This window comes from Pleurodeles waltl, chromosome 2_1 (genome assembly GCF_031143425.1).
Source record: "Pleurodeles waltl isolate 20211129_DDA chromosome 2_1, aPleWal1.hap1.20221129, whole genome shotgun sequence".
NCBI classification, from domain to species: domain Eukaryota; kingdom Metazoa; phylum Chordata; class Amphibia; order Caudata; family Salamandridae; genus Pleurodeles; species Pleurodeles waltl.
Window position 1 is genome coordinate 364486332 of NC_090438.1, and position 15661 is coordinate 364501992.

Consider the following 15661-nt stretch of genomic DNA (forward strand, 5'->3'; position numbering starts at 1 on the left):
GTATATGTTGTTTATTATGGTTAAATATTTATACATATATTATTCTATGCTTAACAGGTTTATAGGTCACTGCATAGTTTTCATACAAGTTATTTGAATAGATGCTTGTGGGTCTCTTTTATTTATCACAATATGCAAATAGTATAATCACTATTTTTTCTACTAGTGCTTCACAATTTAAATATTGAGGAAAATATAAAATAAAAACAATTAGTTATAAAAATTCACAAATAAATTAGCTTTACTTACAGCAACACTTGAAAGTCTTATTTTATAAAGTACTACTTTAAATCTCAGTATACTTTCTTAATTATAGATGTGTACCCTCTATGTACTTATGTATCTATATATTTATTACTTTACTCCTACTGTAGAAGAAAATAAAATTGATTTATCCAATGCACTACTCTATGTCTCACCCTATACCTCTCCAATATATCCTCTGCCTCCACTCTTGAAAACATCCCAAACCTCATTTTGCTACTATGGTCTCCAAAATAACCCTTTCTAGACTTTACACTGCTCTATCTCCCCTTTAAATCACCCCAAACTTCATCTTAGTACTATGATCTCCCAAATAACACTTTCTAGACTCTTTTATGCTCTGTCTCTCAATGATCCTATTCAATCTACATAGACACCACTCAAATTAACTCATATTTACCTATACTAATCCACCACTAAGCCTTTTTGTGTTCAGGAGTAGTGTCCTACTCACTAAAAAGCTCTTTAATGCCTCATCAGGGGTAGTAAGTGCAATGTAAATACAATTACAATTATCTTTACATACTTCTGATGCACTTTGTCTTGCTTCCCCTCACATTGACATTCATTTTTAACATTTAACACAAAGTAATTCAGAAGTACGATGGAAACAAAATATTAATACAATCAAGGCACTTAACTTGGTAATGCACAAATGATAAATATTTGTGTAACCGGATTTTCCTAAATTGTTTGTGTGCTATATAGTTTAAACAGCAAGCCTACCTGCCTGTACATATTTAGTGGCTATTTCAATTAAAAATTTGCTGTCTGTAACCGATTGTAAGCCGGCTACCACAGAATGCTTTACTAATATATGTGTGAAAGTGTGCTCAATATGCACCAATGGCGACATACCACACTCTTTCCACTCACCTGCTGAATGACGTGGCTCATACACTTCTTATGATTTGTCACAATTCATATGACTTCAGCGATGTAACACTGATGGCACCACTCCCTCGCTGAAAAATGTTCCAGCACCACTGTCTCGCACCGATATTCGATGTGAATGCCACCACTACTTTAGCCTCTCCAACCGATTTGTCCTTTGGGGTGATCTCCTCTACTTTGTGCAATACAGCATATTTAGCCTTTGGGGTGCTCACCTCACCTCCATCCCAGACCCCCAAACCCTACCTCAGTAAGTAATGCTAGCCTTTTCGGCTGCCAAAAATACCTTCTTCGCGTCATCGCGGTAGGAACCTCAACCATTATACCCATTAACAAGCCAGTGTGATGGTCACCCCTCCGATCAGCTGAAAGAGTAATTGAAGACACTGGTTTAATTTTTACATGCCTTACTCGATGACGCAGCTTTGCTGTTTCATTATAACCCCCGAAAATTATGGCCAAGCAACTTAAGGCTGAAGCTAGGTTCTCGCTCAGCTCGAGGCCCTCTTGGACCCTTGAGTTAAAAACGAGCTGAGATTTTATATAGATTCTGCCTACCACCCACCCTCTAATAACACGCCCAAGAAATAAAACCAAAGGATAAACATTTGGTGTTAAAAAGAAGGGAAAGAGGTAGCCATCTAGTTGATGAGTTGCATAATGTAGCACTAAAAAAAAACTATGACCAATCCTGGCTTCCCTGCTTGACTATTAAATAATAGTAGGGAATATTTTATTATGTACAGCCTCTTTTTTCTTCGTTATCAGATATGGGAGTATCTTCCAATACTTGGTTTCAGAAAGTTAAAATCAAATAAAAAAACATTTATAAAGCGCGCTACTCACCCGTGAGGGTCTCAAGGTGCTAGGGGGAAGGGGTTACTGCTGCTCGAAGAGCCAGGTCTTGAGTTGCCTCCGGAATGCGAGGTGGTCCTGAGGTTGGTGGGGAGGGAATTCCATGTCTTGGCCGCTAGGTAGGAGAAGGATTTCCCACCTGCCGTGGTGCGGCAGATGCGAGGGATGGCGGCGAGTGTGAGGTTGGCGGAGCGAAGCTGAAGGGTGGGCGTGTAGAAACTGAGGCGACGGTTGAGGTATTCGGGTCCCTTTTGTGGAGGGCTTTGTGTGCGTCGGTGAGGAGCCGGAAGGTGATCCTTTTGTTGATGGGAAGCCAGTGCAGGTGTCTCAGGTAGGCGGAGATGTGGCTGTTGCGGGGTATGTCGAGGACGAGGCGGGCGGAGGCGTTTTGAATTCGCTGCAGGCGTTTCTGGAGTTTAGCCGTAGTTCCTGCGTATAGGGTGTTGCCATAGTCCAGGCGGCTCGTGACGAGGGCGTGGGTCACGGTCTTTCTGGTGTCGGCGGGGATCCAACGGAAGATCTTTCGGAGAATGCGGAGGGTGAGGAAGCAGGAGGATGATACGGTGTTGACTTGTTTGGTCATGGTGAGAAGAGGGTCCAGGATGAATCAGAGGTTGCGTGCCTGGTCTGAGGGGGTTGGTGCGTTGCCAAGGGCCGTGGGCCACCAGGAGTCGTCCCAGGTGGACGGGGTGTTTCCGAGGATGAGGACTTCCGTTTTGTCTGAGTTCAGTTTCAGACGGCTGAGTTTCATCCATTCTGCGATGTCTCTCATTCCATCTTGCAGGTTGGTCTTGGCGCTGGTGGGGTCCTTGGTGAGGGAAAGTATCAGCTGAGTGTCGTCGGCGTAGGAGGTGATGTTGATGTTGTGTTTGCGTACGATGTCGGCGAGGGGGCTCATGTAGACATTGAAGAGAGTCGGGCTGAGCGAGGAGCCTTGTGGGACGCCGCAGATGATTTCGGTGGGGTCTGAGCGGAAAGGTGGGAGGAAGACTCTTTGGGAGCGGTTGGAGAGGAAGGAGGTGATCCAGTCCAGGGCCTGTCCTTGGATCCCGGTGGAGTGGAGGCGGGATATTAGGGTTCGGTGGCAGACGGTGTCGAAGGCAGCCGAGAGGTCGAGGAGGATGAGGGCGACTGTTTCTCCGTTGTCCATCAGAGTTCTGATGTCGTCTGTGACTGAGATGAGGGCGGTTTCTGTGCTGTGATTGGCTCGGAATCCGGACTGAGAGGGGTCGAGTAGGTTGATGTCTTCCAGGAAGTTGGTCAGTTGCTTGTGACGGTCTTCTCTATGACTTTGGCGGGGAAGGGGAGGAGCGAGATGGGGTGGAAGTTCTTCAGGTCGCTGGGGTCCGCCGTAGGTTTCTTCTGTACGGCGTTGACTTCTGCGTGTTTCCAGCTCTCGGGGAAGGTGGCAGAAGCAAACGAGCTGTTGATGATGGTCTGGAGACGCAGGGCGATGATGTCATCGGCTTTGTTGAAGATGAAGTGCGGGCTGGGGTCCGAGGGGGCACCGGAGTGGATGGAGTTCATGGTGGCTTTGGTCTCTTCCGTGTTGATGTGAGTCCAGGCGTTGAGGGTGATGGCTGGGGTTGTAGGTTCTGTGGTGGTTGGCTGGGTCTGGTGTCCGAAGCTGTCGTGAAGGTCGGTGATCTTACGATGGAAGAAGGTGGCAAGGGAGTTGCAGAGGTCTTGTGAGGGCCTGATGGCGTTAGGGTTGGAGAGCTCTTTGACAATGTTGAAGAGTTCCTTGCTGTTGTGAGTGTTCTTGTCCACTCTGTCTGTGAAGGAATTTCTTTTGGTGGCGCGGATCAGTTGGTGGTGTTCGCGGGTGACGTTCTTGAGGGCAGACATGTTATCTGCGATGTGGTCCTTGCGCCAGGCTTTCTCGAGGGTGAGGCAGTTTTTTTTAGATTCCTTGAGGGTGTCTGTGAACCAGAGAGGTTTCTTGGTGTTGGTCTGTCTTGGGAGGCGTCTGAGGGGAGAGAGGTTGTCTGCGCAGTTGGTGATCGAGTGCGTGAGGCTGAGGGCTGCGTCGTTGGGGTCGGTGGAGAAGGTGGGTTGGTTGTCGCTGAGAGTGGAGAGAAGCTGTTCCGCGGGGATTTTGTTCCAATGTCGGTGTGGGATGGATTGTGTGCGGAGGTGGCGAGTCTCGCGTCGGAAGGTGAAGTGGACACATCTGTGGTCGGTCCAGTGTATAACGGAGGAGTGGCTGAAGGATACGTGGTTGCTGGCAGAGAAGATGGGGTCGAGCGTGTGTCCGGCGATGTGGGTGGGGGTGTTCACCAGTTGCTTGAGACCGAGGTTGGCGAGGTTGTCGAGCAGGGCGGTGGTGTTGGGGTCGTTGTTCTGTTTCAGGTGGAAGTTGAGGTCACCGAGGAGGATGTAGTCCGGCGAGACAAGGGCGTGAGGGGAGATGAAGTCAGTGATAGAGTCGCTGAAGAGGGCGCGAGGTCCAGGGGGTCTGTAGATGAGAGTTCCTCTGAGGGTGGTCCTGGGGTCTGTGTGGATCTGGAAGTGTAGGTGTTCGGCGGCGAGGGGGGTGTCTTCTGTGGAGGTGGTGACGTTGATGGAGTCCTTGAAGACGATGGCGATTCCTCCACCGACTTGGTTGATGCGGTCTCTCCTGGAGATCTTGTAGCCGTCGGGGATGGCTATGGCGATGTCGGGGGCCGAAGAGGCGTTCATCACGGTCTCAGTGATGAAGGCGACGTCCGGTGCGGTGGAGTCCAGGAGGTCCCATAGTTCAATGGCGTGCTTGTGGACGGAGCGTGCGTTGATCAGGATGCATTTGAGGTGGTTGTTGTCGCGTGGGCTGGCGGCCGGGGTGGTTTCGCGGTGGAAGGTGAGTTTGCAGGTGTGGCATGCGAAGGGTCCGTGGGTACGTTTCGGGTTGGCTAGGAAGCAGGTGCTGGAGCGCCCCGGGTTGAGGGCGTGGAGGGTGTTGGGGTCGTAGCGGTGCTGCGGGGTTTGGGAGTGCTGGGGGCCAGGGGTCGTGGCGCTGGGCACGGTCCAGGCGCAGACGGGCCTGCCTTTGACACGCCTTCAGCACGCCAGCGGCGCGCTCGCGCAGCGGCCGTCATAAGAGGGAGGAGGGGGGGAGGAGGAGGAGGAGGGGTCAGCTGGGGGCGGGGGGCAGGAGGGGGGCGACGAATGGGAGCGGGGGCGGGGCCGAGCAGGAGGTGGCGGCTGGAAAGCGGAGGGTGGGGGGTCAGGTAGAGGGGAGGGGAGAAAGGATAGGGGAGGGGGGGCTACAGAGGTGGAGGGGAGTAAGGAAGAACAGAGGAGGAGGGGAGTAAGGAAGAAAAGAAGAGGAGAGGAGAGAAGAGTGAAGAACAGACGAGAGAAGAGTCAAGACCAGAAGAGAGAAGAGTGAAGACCAGAAGAGAGAAGAGTGAAGACCAGAAGAGAGAAGAGTCAAGACCAGAAGAGAGAAGAGTCAAGAAGAAGGGTAAAGAAGAAGAGGAGAGAAGAGTCAAGAGAGAAGGGAGAAGAGTCAAGAAGAGGAGGAGAAGAGTCCGGAGAGACGAGAGAAGAGTCAAGGAGAGACCTGAGAAGCAGAGGGGAAGCGTCCAGAAGATGGGAGGAGACCACGGAGGAAGAGAAGGAACACGCAGAGAAAAGTAGAGGAGGAGAAGAACACGCAGGACGGGGTGCAGAGAAGAAAGAAGAACATAGATGAAGAACACAGATGAAGAACACAGATGAAGAACACAGATGAAGAAAGAACACGCAGGTCGGGGTGCAGGGGAGAAAGAAGTACACAGATGAAGAACACAGATGAAGAACACAGAAGAAGGACACAGAAGAAGGACACAGAAGAAGAGAGAACACGCAGGTCGGGGTGCAGAGGAGACAGAAGGAACACAGATGAAGAAAGAAGAAAGAACACGCAGGTCGGGTGCAGAGGAGACAGAAGAAACACAGATGAAGAACACAGATGAAGAAAGAAGAAAGAACACGCAGGTCGGGGTGCAGAGGAGACAGAAGAAACACAGATGAAGAACACAGATGAAGAAAGAAGAAAGGACACGCAGGTCGGGGTGCAGGGGAGAAAGAAGGACACAGATGAAGAACACAGATGAAGAATACAGAAGGAGAACACAGAAGAAGAGAGAACACGCAGGATGGCGTGCAGAGGGGAGAGAAGAACACAGATGAAGAACACAGATGAAGACCAAGGGAGAAGAAAGAAGCAGGAAGAGAACGCGGTGAGGAAGAGGAGCGGGGCCAAGGAAGAGCAGAACACGCAGCAAGAGGGCTGCAGAAGAGGAGCAGAGAGCGAAGGGAAGAAGGACAGCAGAGGTGCGGAGAGAGGTTGGAGGAGGGAGCGGAAGGAAGAAGACAGAGGTACCGTAGAAGAGAGGTGAGTAGCGAGGGGCTGGGCGGGGGGAGTACTTACTGTTTTTAGCAGGTCTTGCTGGGAGGTGTCAGGAGCCTGGGCTGGTGGAGCTGCAGCAGAATAGGGAGCGACCTACCCTTGGGTCAAGGGTCGCTAACTCTGCCGCGCAGCAGCTGCCATAAGAGGGAGGAGGGGGGGAGGAGGGGTCAGCTGGGGGCGGGGGCGGGAGACGAATGGGAGCGGGGGGGCAGGGCCAAGCAGGAGGTGGCGGCGGGAAAGCGGAGGGTGGGGGAGTCAGGTAGAGGGGAGGGGAGAAAAGATAGGGGAGGGGGGTTACAGAGGTGGAGGGGAGTAAGGAAGAACAGAGGAGGAAGGGAGTATGGAAGAGCAGAAGAGGAGGGGAGTAAGGAAGAACAGAAGAGGAGAGGAGAGAAGAGTGAAGAACAGAAGAGAGAAGAGTGAAGAACAGAAGAGAGAAGAGTGAAGACCAGAAGAGAGAAGTGTCAAGACCGGAAGAGAGAAGAGTCAAGAAGAAGGGTAAAGAAGAAGAGGAGAGAAGAGTCAAGAGAGAAGGGAGATCCAAAAAAAACCTGAATTATTAAAGCGAAACCCTGCTGCATGTTAAATCGTTTTGTTTTACATTTTAACAAGACTATCATATTTTCACATGATGTTTGCTGGATGACTTAGATGCCAAATATTTTATGGCTCAGCTTGTGCACAGGCTCTTAGAGCTTAGCCAAACTCTTAGCTGGCTCTTCCGGTTAATTTCTTGGCAAGCCCACCTCTAATCTCAACATAAAGCCCAAAATGTCCGAAGCAGCGGCAAGTCATTTCTCAGAAGCACTCAGGTTTCCTGCGATGCTTAGCAATAGATTTGTGCATATTTCTTGGTGTAGCCTGTATTTTATTTTGGTGAATTTGATTTCTAAAACACTGATAACAAACAAGCAAATTGAAGACTATAGCAGCAAGAAGAGCCCGCTTTCCGAAATAACCAAACAGACATGGCACTTGAAATAACAAGCCTTCACACCACCACCAGCGAATAGCTTGTCGATAATTGTAATCAGGATGGGTGTTTACCATAGGCAAGCTGGTGCGACGCCCAGGGTGGCAACATTTAGAGGGGAGCACAGGTCATACAGCTGTCGCCCTCTCATCTGGTTCCAGTCAAAATGGCTCATTACCTCCTTAACCCTATTACTTGTCCCAGTCCTTACTGAATGAGAAGAGGTGTTTAACCTCTACCCAGGTCCACATGCCCTAGTCATGGCCAATTAAAAAGTCCCATGTAGCTCCTCCCTTCCTTCCTTCCTCCTTTTCCTAGCCTCCAGTTACCCTATACCAATATAAGGGCAAGGACCCTAGAAAACAACCTGTTTTTTTTTGTCTGCTGAGGTCCTGAGCTGTTCCTGTCAAGTGAGTCCTGGGAGGCTCAGCCTCTTGGGGTTGTTTATTTCCCCTTCCTTATCACCCTGTTTTGGCATTGTGGTGGGCACTCTGTTGTAGGTTGGGGGTTCTTGGCCTTGAGGTGGTGGGGCTTGCTGGGCTTCACTTCTATTCCTCAGTCGTGCTATCTATCCAGTGCCCCATACTAGGCTGGGCCACTACCTGTTTATGCTTCTGTTGGTGTGTGGATATTCCACCTCAGGCAGCAGATGTTCTTCCCAGATCCTCTCATGGCTTGGGTCTTTCAGAGGATCAATTTCAGCAACACCTGGCCTCCCTCTTTGATGCCTTTTTGAGATCTAAGGATTCTGGGGGTTCTTCTTCCTCTCCCACCTCTTCAGTCTCTTCAGTCTCCTCTTGGATGGTGTCCTCTCCTTTCTCTTCCTGGCCTTCTCCGGAATATGATGAAGATGTTGATTTTCCAGTGGTGGAGGCACTGCCTCCCTCCTTATTTCTTCAAAAGTCAGATCTTTTGGCCATGTTTCGCTAGTTGGGAGACAACCTTGGTATCCCTATGGAGTATGATGTTCCTGGAACTAGTTTGGGGATTTTCCAACAGTTTCATTCTTGCCCTCCTACTTCATTGGCAGTTAACAAGGATGTTTTGTATCTTCTGCTGTGGGAATGGAAGGATCTGGAGAAGGCAAACCTTCCTAGGTTTTTGAACCATCTTTATTCTCTGGCTAAGGGTGATCTGGAATTTCCCTCTTCCTTGCAGATTGATCCCCTTCTTTCTCATTTGGCTGGTCCTCTATCTATTATGTCTGAAGAGGGTCCCATTTTAGATTTTGTAGACCGCTGAGTGGTGGCCTCTTTGATAAAATGCTTTTCAGGTCTGAGCTTGGCTTAAAGGACTGCTATTTATTCTGTTTATGCTTCTCTGACTCTAGCTCTCCATGAAGATGTTGAATGTTCATCTTTGTTGGCAAGTTTCTGGCAGATGTGTCTTGTGATGTTTTGAAGGCTTCTGCCATGGCTTCTTCCGTCTCGGCCCGGCATCATGTGTATCATCATGATTGGAAGGTGGACTCCGCTCCAACGTCTGTGTTATTGCATATACCCTTCGCTGCAGCTGCCTTTTTGGTGATGATTTTGAACCCTGGTCCATAAGGCCTTCAAAAATCAGAAATATGCCCAGCTGTCCCGGTCTCACCCCGGGGTTGAACCTTCTCAGAAAGTTCCTTCAAACAAAATATATTCAGGTTTCTCGAGGCATTTCCACTTCAAAACAAAGCACTCTTCTTCTTTTTCCTATTTACCCTTTCTCCAAACCTCTGCCTCCCAAGACTGGGAAGCGCACCTGACTTTTCCGCCCTTACAGTGGGACGTAGTCTGGCTGCCTTTCTTCTTACTTGGCAAAGTCATATTTCAGACTTTTGGGTGTTAGGCATCATCTCCGAGGGACACTCCCTCGACTTCGAAAGCCTTCTTCCGGTTACGATAAAGTCCCTCTCCGGCGCAATAGTCCTTCCAGCTCTTTCTCAAGAGATTGCAGATCTTGCCAACAAATGTTCAGTGGTTTCAGTAGGACAGCAAGGGAGATGATTTTACTCACCGTTCTTTCTGGTTTCAAATGCAGCTGGAATGGTTCGGCTTATTTTCAGTCTCAAACAGCTGAACCGGTTCCCGAGGAAGCCACGGTTCAAAATGGACATCTTACAGCACATCATCCCGCTGATTTGCTCAGGAGAATGGCTTGCCTCCTTGGGCTTACGAGATGTATATCTCCATATTTCCATTGCATGTTCCCATCAAAAGTTTCTCCCCTTTTGTGTGAATGGAGTATATTGGCAGTGCCGCGTCCTTCCCTTCGGCTTGGCGACCTCCACCAGGATGTTCACCAAGGTCCCTCGCCTCTCTGTCATTTCAGTCCTTGTGACCCTCCCTCCCTCCTTATTCCTTCCTGGATTTCAACCTGACTTCTTTTTGGTTCTGTTGCCTGGGGACATTCAGATCATTTTCTGGGCTCCTTTTCCTTATATTGGTGTAGGGTAGTTGGAGGATAGGAAAGGGAGGAGGGAAGGTAAGAGCTGCATGGGACTTTTTGATCAGGTCTGGCTAGGACACGTGGGCCTTCTCATTCAGTAAGGATTGGGATGAGAAACAGGGTATTCGAAGTAATGATAATTACAGGGAAGTAATGAATTCATTTTTGTTTCAGCTATTGGAACCCTGATCCTAAATGACCAACATTCTCACCCAATTCCCTTCTCCCCTTTCAAATCTCAGCCTCCGACCAGACACTTCACCTGCCATTTGTTATCAGCAGGAGGGAGGGAATTGAGGTGTGTACTGAGAGTGGACCAGTCACTGCTCTTGAAAAGATCAGTCAGTGGCTGGCCAGTGCACACTAAAGCACCCAACAGAAAGACCACCAACCTTAGGGGAGGAGACAGGCACGACCAAGGAGACAGGGAAGGTGACTGGTACCAGCAAGTTTGCTTCTTTTTCACCAGGTCACAGGGAGGGGGAGTGAGGGATGCAGCCTAGGCCCCAAATGAGTTCAAAGTGCTCAAGGTATTCCATTTTAATTGTAGGTATTCATTATAGTCTGTGTTTTCTCTGTGCAATCTGGTACTCACAGTTTTATTACCCCTCATTATAAATTCAGGACAAATGCCATGTTGCAAATTAAATACAATTATTTAGTAAGCTAATGTTTTGCTCGCTGTACATCTTCATGCATGTTATTGGCCATAGTAAGCACAGCAGTAGTGATGTTTCCTTTATGCAAACACAGAAGATACAACAGTAGTGTTAGACCTGACATCCTTGGCATGCCATTTCCCCAGACATTTTGCTTTACTCCCTTATTTCTGCTGAACTCATTTAGTTGGTTTTAGTATCCTGTGTACCTTACCTGGTGCAGTGCTTGTGCTCTCTCCCTTAAGCCCCAGGACACATATTGAGTAGCTCTGTTCTTTACAACACATCCTTTCATTCAAACATGGTAAAATGTGGTATATACCTAATTGGCACATTTAATTTGCCTATAATTCACTTGTAAATGTGTTAGAAATGGGGTCTCTAGTTGGCAGTCAGTTTACACCCTGTCCAATTAGGGACCCTTACTCTAGTCAGGGCAAGAGAGATACAAAGCTCAGATAACCCCGCTCACCCCATTGGTAGCTTGGCACAAGCAGTTAGGCTTATCTCAGAGGCAATGTGTAAAGTATGTGTATGAACACACACTATCACAGTGAAAATACCACAAAAGGACTCCACCCTAGTTTAGAAAAATAGCCAATATTTATCCAAATAAAACAAGACTGAAACGACAAAACTCCTACATACACAAGCATATAAGATATTAATTCTTAAAGTAAAAAGAGGCTTAATCCATAGAATCCATAGAAATCAATGGATGCGTTGGTTAAGCACAAAGTACCTGGTGCGTTGTCTCCTTCTCCGCTGGGTAAGCGTTGCGTACATTTTTTTCCTCACCGGCAATGGATGTGTCGATTTCCGGACAAGCAGCCTCAGGTCCATACGGTGATGTTGAAGATTTTGGTGCCCAGGGTCGATGCCTGGAAAATTCAGACACACTGTGCAAAGGGTCTGCATTGAGAACAGGCGCTACATCGATTCACCAGCCGCAAGACAGGCGCTGCATCAAATTTTCAGCGGTGCATGGATTTTCCCTCACAGGTTACCAGCTTCCACTTCTAAGGGCTCAGGGACTGGACTGGTACCACTTAACAAGTCAGAACTCTCAGCAGAAGAGCACAAGCTAAAGTATTTGATGTCCCTGAGACTTCAGAACAGGGGGCAAGCTCAGTCCCAGCCCCTGGAGAAACTTCACAAGCAGGTTTTCAGAAAGCAAAGTCCAGTCCTTTCACTCCTAAAGCAGAATCATCAGGTCAGCAAAGCACCAGGCAGACTGGCACATCCTCCTCAAGCGTCAAGCTCTCCTCTTTGGCAAAGGTTCCTCTTGATCCAGAAGAAATCTGAAGTTGGGGTGGTCAGCAGTCCAATACTCAAACTCATTTCTGCCTTTGAAGTTAGCAAACTTCAGAAGAAAGTCTTTGTAGTGCACAAGACGCTGCCTCTTCCTTGCCCTGCCCCAGACACACACCAGGGGGTTGGAGACTGTATTGTGAGAGGACAGGCACAGCCCTTTCGAGTGCAGGTGACAGCTCCTCCCTCCGACTCCAGCCCAAGAAGACTCATCAGGATATGCAGGACTTAACTCAGCTCCCTTTGTGTCATTGTCTACAGTGAATTCACAAACAGCACATCTGTCAGCCTGACCCAGACATATATTCAGCAGCCAGGCAGAGGCACAGAATTGTTAAGTAAGAATCTGCCCACTTTCTAAAAGTGGCATTTTCAAACAGATAATCCAAAATACAACTTTTCCAAAAGATGTATTTTCAAATTGTGAGTTCAGAGACCTCAAACTCCAAATCTCTATCTGCTCTTAATGGGAACTGCACTTAAACGATATTTAAAGGCAATCCCCATATTAAACTATGGGAGAGATAGGCCTTACAATGGTGAAAAAAGGAATTTGGCAGTATTTCACTTTCAGGACACGTAAAACATAACAGTACATGTCCTACATTTTACCTAGGGCCTACATTAGGGGTGACTTACATGTAGTAAAAGGGAAGGTTTGGGTCAAATTGGCAGTGTAAAATTGCATATATTGACACTGCAGTGGCAGGTCTAAGACATGTTTACAGGGCTACTCATGTGGGTGGCACAATTGGTGCTGCAGGACCACTAGTAGCATTTGATTTACAGGCCCTGGGAACACATGCTGCACCATACTAGGGACTTAGCAGTAAATCAAATGTACCAACCATGAAAAACAAATTACCAATATCTTTTAGACAGAGAGCGCTTGCACTTTAGCACTGGTTAGCAGTGGTAAAGTGCCCAGAGTATCAAAACCAGCAAAAACTAATTAAAGCACTGGGTCCAAAAACAGGAGGACAGAAGCAAAAAGTACAGGGATGCCACGGCAAGATCTCCCAGGTCTAACAAAATGGTTCTAGATGTACCCAGGACCTGTAATGCTACAAGTGGGCTACAGTGTCCCTTGTGCCAACCACTAAAGTAGTACTGTAAAACAAGTCTCTGGCCTCCCACTTCATCCTATAGTGCAGTTTTAAACTGACATTTACACCTGACTAAATAAGCCTTTTTGCCACATCCAAATCATCCTTTTTAATACTTATAAGTCATCCCAGTGTAACCACTAAATGTGCATAAGGCAGGGTGCATGGTATTTGAAATGTTACGTGCTTACGTTTTACATGCCCTGAGAGTGAAAAACTCCTAAAGTCCTTTTTCACTGTAGCAAGGCTATCATTCCCATTGACAAACTCTGGGTTACCTTGTTACACTAAATGAATAATAACTTCAGTTTGGAAACAGGTAGAGATATAGGGCCAGATGTACAAAGAGAATAGAACAGTGATTTTTAAATAACCTTTTTATCTGAATTCCTCTTCCTTATGTATGAAACTTTGTTTCATACTTGTCATTCCTAGTAGGTCACAAATCAACCTACCTCATGAATATTAATGAGGTAGGTCACAATTTGCCATCCATTATGTATCACTACCATCACAGGGATGGTGGCCTGCTGGAGTCAGTAGATCACCATGTCTGTGATTGCTTCTAAATAAAGCAATAATTTTTTTTAAGTAGCCGTTTTCCTTGAAGAAAAACGGGATGCATTTAAAAAGAAAGCAATTAAACTTTGAAGTTTTATTTCTTGAGATAAGGCAGCAGTCTGTGGGACCACTGCCTCCTCTTAAAAAAAATTTTTCCAACATGCATGAAGGGGAAGGTGTCAAGGTTTTGCAACCACATTTCAGTCGCAAAACCTTGATAAATAACACTGCAAATCGCTATATGGAAGGGGCGCTCTGAACACACTCCTTCCAAATAGGGATTTCTACATCCAAACTGCAAATCTGGAGAAGGGCAGTTTGGCTGTTTGTGCATTTGGAAAAGCATTTTTGCCATCACAAACGGCCCGATTTTGTAAATTGGGCCGTTTGTAAAAAGGCTTCATATATGGACCATACTTCCTCCACTCATCTGAAATGTAATTTAAAATCCTCTTTAATGATAAAGTCAAATGTTAAGTTACTATTCTGAATATGCCACTTTTAGAAAGTTGGTATTTTTCTGCCTGAACAAAATGTGCCTTTCTGCCAGTGTCTTGGGTCACATAACTGTGAATGGCTCTCCTATGGTGTATAATGTATTTCTTCCAGACATGGGGACAAACAGGCCATGGGTGTGGATCAGGTTGTTCCTCTCCTTAGCAGGATGCCCTGGTGTTCTACTGAGCACTTCCTGCGCTGTAATTAGTAGCCTGAGAGCTGTGCCCACCATTTCCTGACTGCGAAGGCTACTTATCCTGCTGTGAACAAATGCAGCTCACATTTCGGCCTGCCTGTCTGCCTTTATCCACTTACACAGATTGGAGCCAACCCAGGAAAGAAAAAGGGGGCATCTCCCACCCACAAGCTGCCACCGGGTAAAAATATGTCACTTTCAAGACTTCTCATCAGAACACGCCTGGACGTGTGGAATATTCAGAAAGACAAAATTGCTGTCTGATGAAGGAAGACTGGCCAACTTGCCTTGAACCAGGATCCCCAGAAGTGACTCCAAAGGTCAGTTGGCTGACCTTCTGTTCGAGTTACATGAACACAAAAAGCTTTCAGAGGCCTTCCCTGCAACTGCTCAGCATACCAGGACTGCCTGGACATGCCTGAGCCCTGCTGGAGTGAGTCATGATGCCCAAAGAGGTGCCCTGCAGGTTGGCCCCTTGGTTGGCATCTGAGTGTACTCCTTTGCTTCAGAACTGAGCTACAGGTAAAACTTTAGAAGTTTGGGGCTCCTCACATCAGCAAAGATCACCACCTCTCCTGCCAACATGGGTCCTGATAGCAAACTGTTCTTTGCACAAAACAGTAAGTGCCCTAGTCACCTGCTAAAGCAAAGCTCCAGCATCAACCTACTCCCGCCAACCCGGATCTTGTTACAGCCCCCGCCAACACAAAGATCCAGCTCAGACTCTTCACTTGACTTGGACTTTGAGAAAGTCAACTATTCACCAGGACAAACCTGGTCACTGTATCCACCCATACACCACCTCGGTTGGTCTTGAACTTTAACATGGTGCAGCGCAACCAGATAATCATGAGTGGTGCTTTGTGCCTTTTGGTGCTATTCTCACATGAAAATTCAAAAAGTCCTAACTTTGGTTCTATGTTGCATTTAGGTTGCATGTTATCTTCTTTTCAATAAGGCATATTTCTTCTTCTTATTGTTTGGCTTTAACCTTATTGCCGGTAGGTTCTGTTGCCATGGTGTCAGCTGTGTTCGGAGGTGACTCGGCAGTTGGTTTCACAGACTGGATACAGCTGTCACCATGTGCTCCTGCCTTCTCTTCGTGGGTTGCTTTGGATTACGTGTTTATTATTGATAATAAACTTCAAAAAATCTACTGCCACCCTACTCTTCATTATTTGACATCACAACTTGACGACGAGGGAAAGCTATTTGTTCTCTGCAACCCACCGATGATCAAGGATTGGATTTAAAATTAATTTCAACATATACTTTGTTTGAACACTAGATGTGCTGTATGGATATGAAACTGAGCACTTACATTTGAAATGAGAGCTCGGCAGTTCTTACATGAAAAATGCTCAGAGAAATTAATCGATGCACAGTTTATTAAATGAAAAGAAAAACTGTAAGATTCTTATCATTTTCTTTTGCCAACTGTCCCAATTTACTTAATAACTTTCTAATCATGAAGACTCTAGAGGCAGTCTATTTGAGCACAGTACATAAAGCATTGCCTCTATGAAAACGTAATCTGGACAA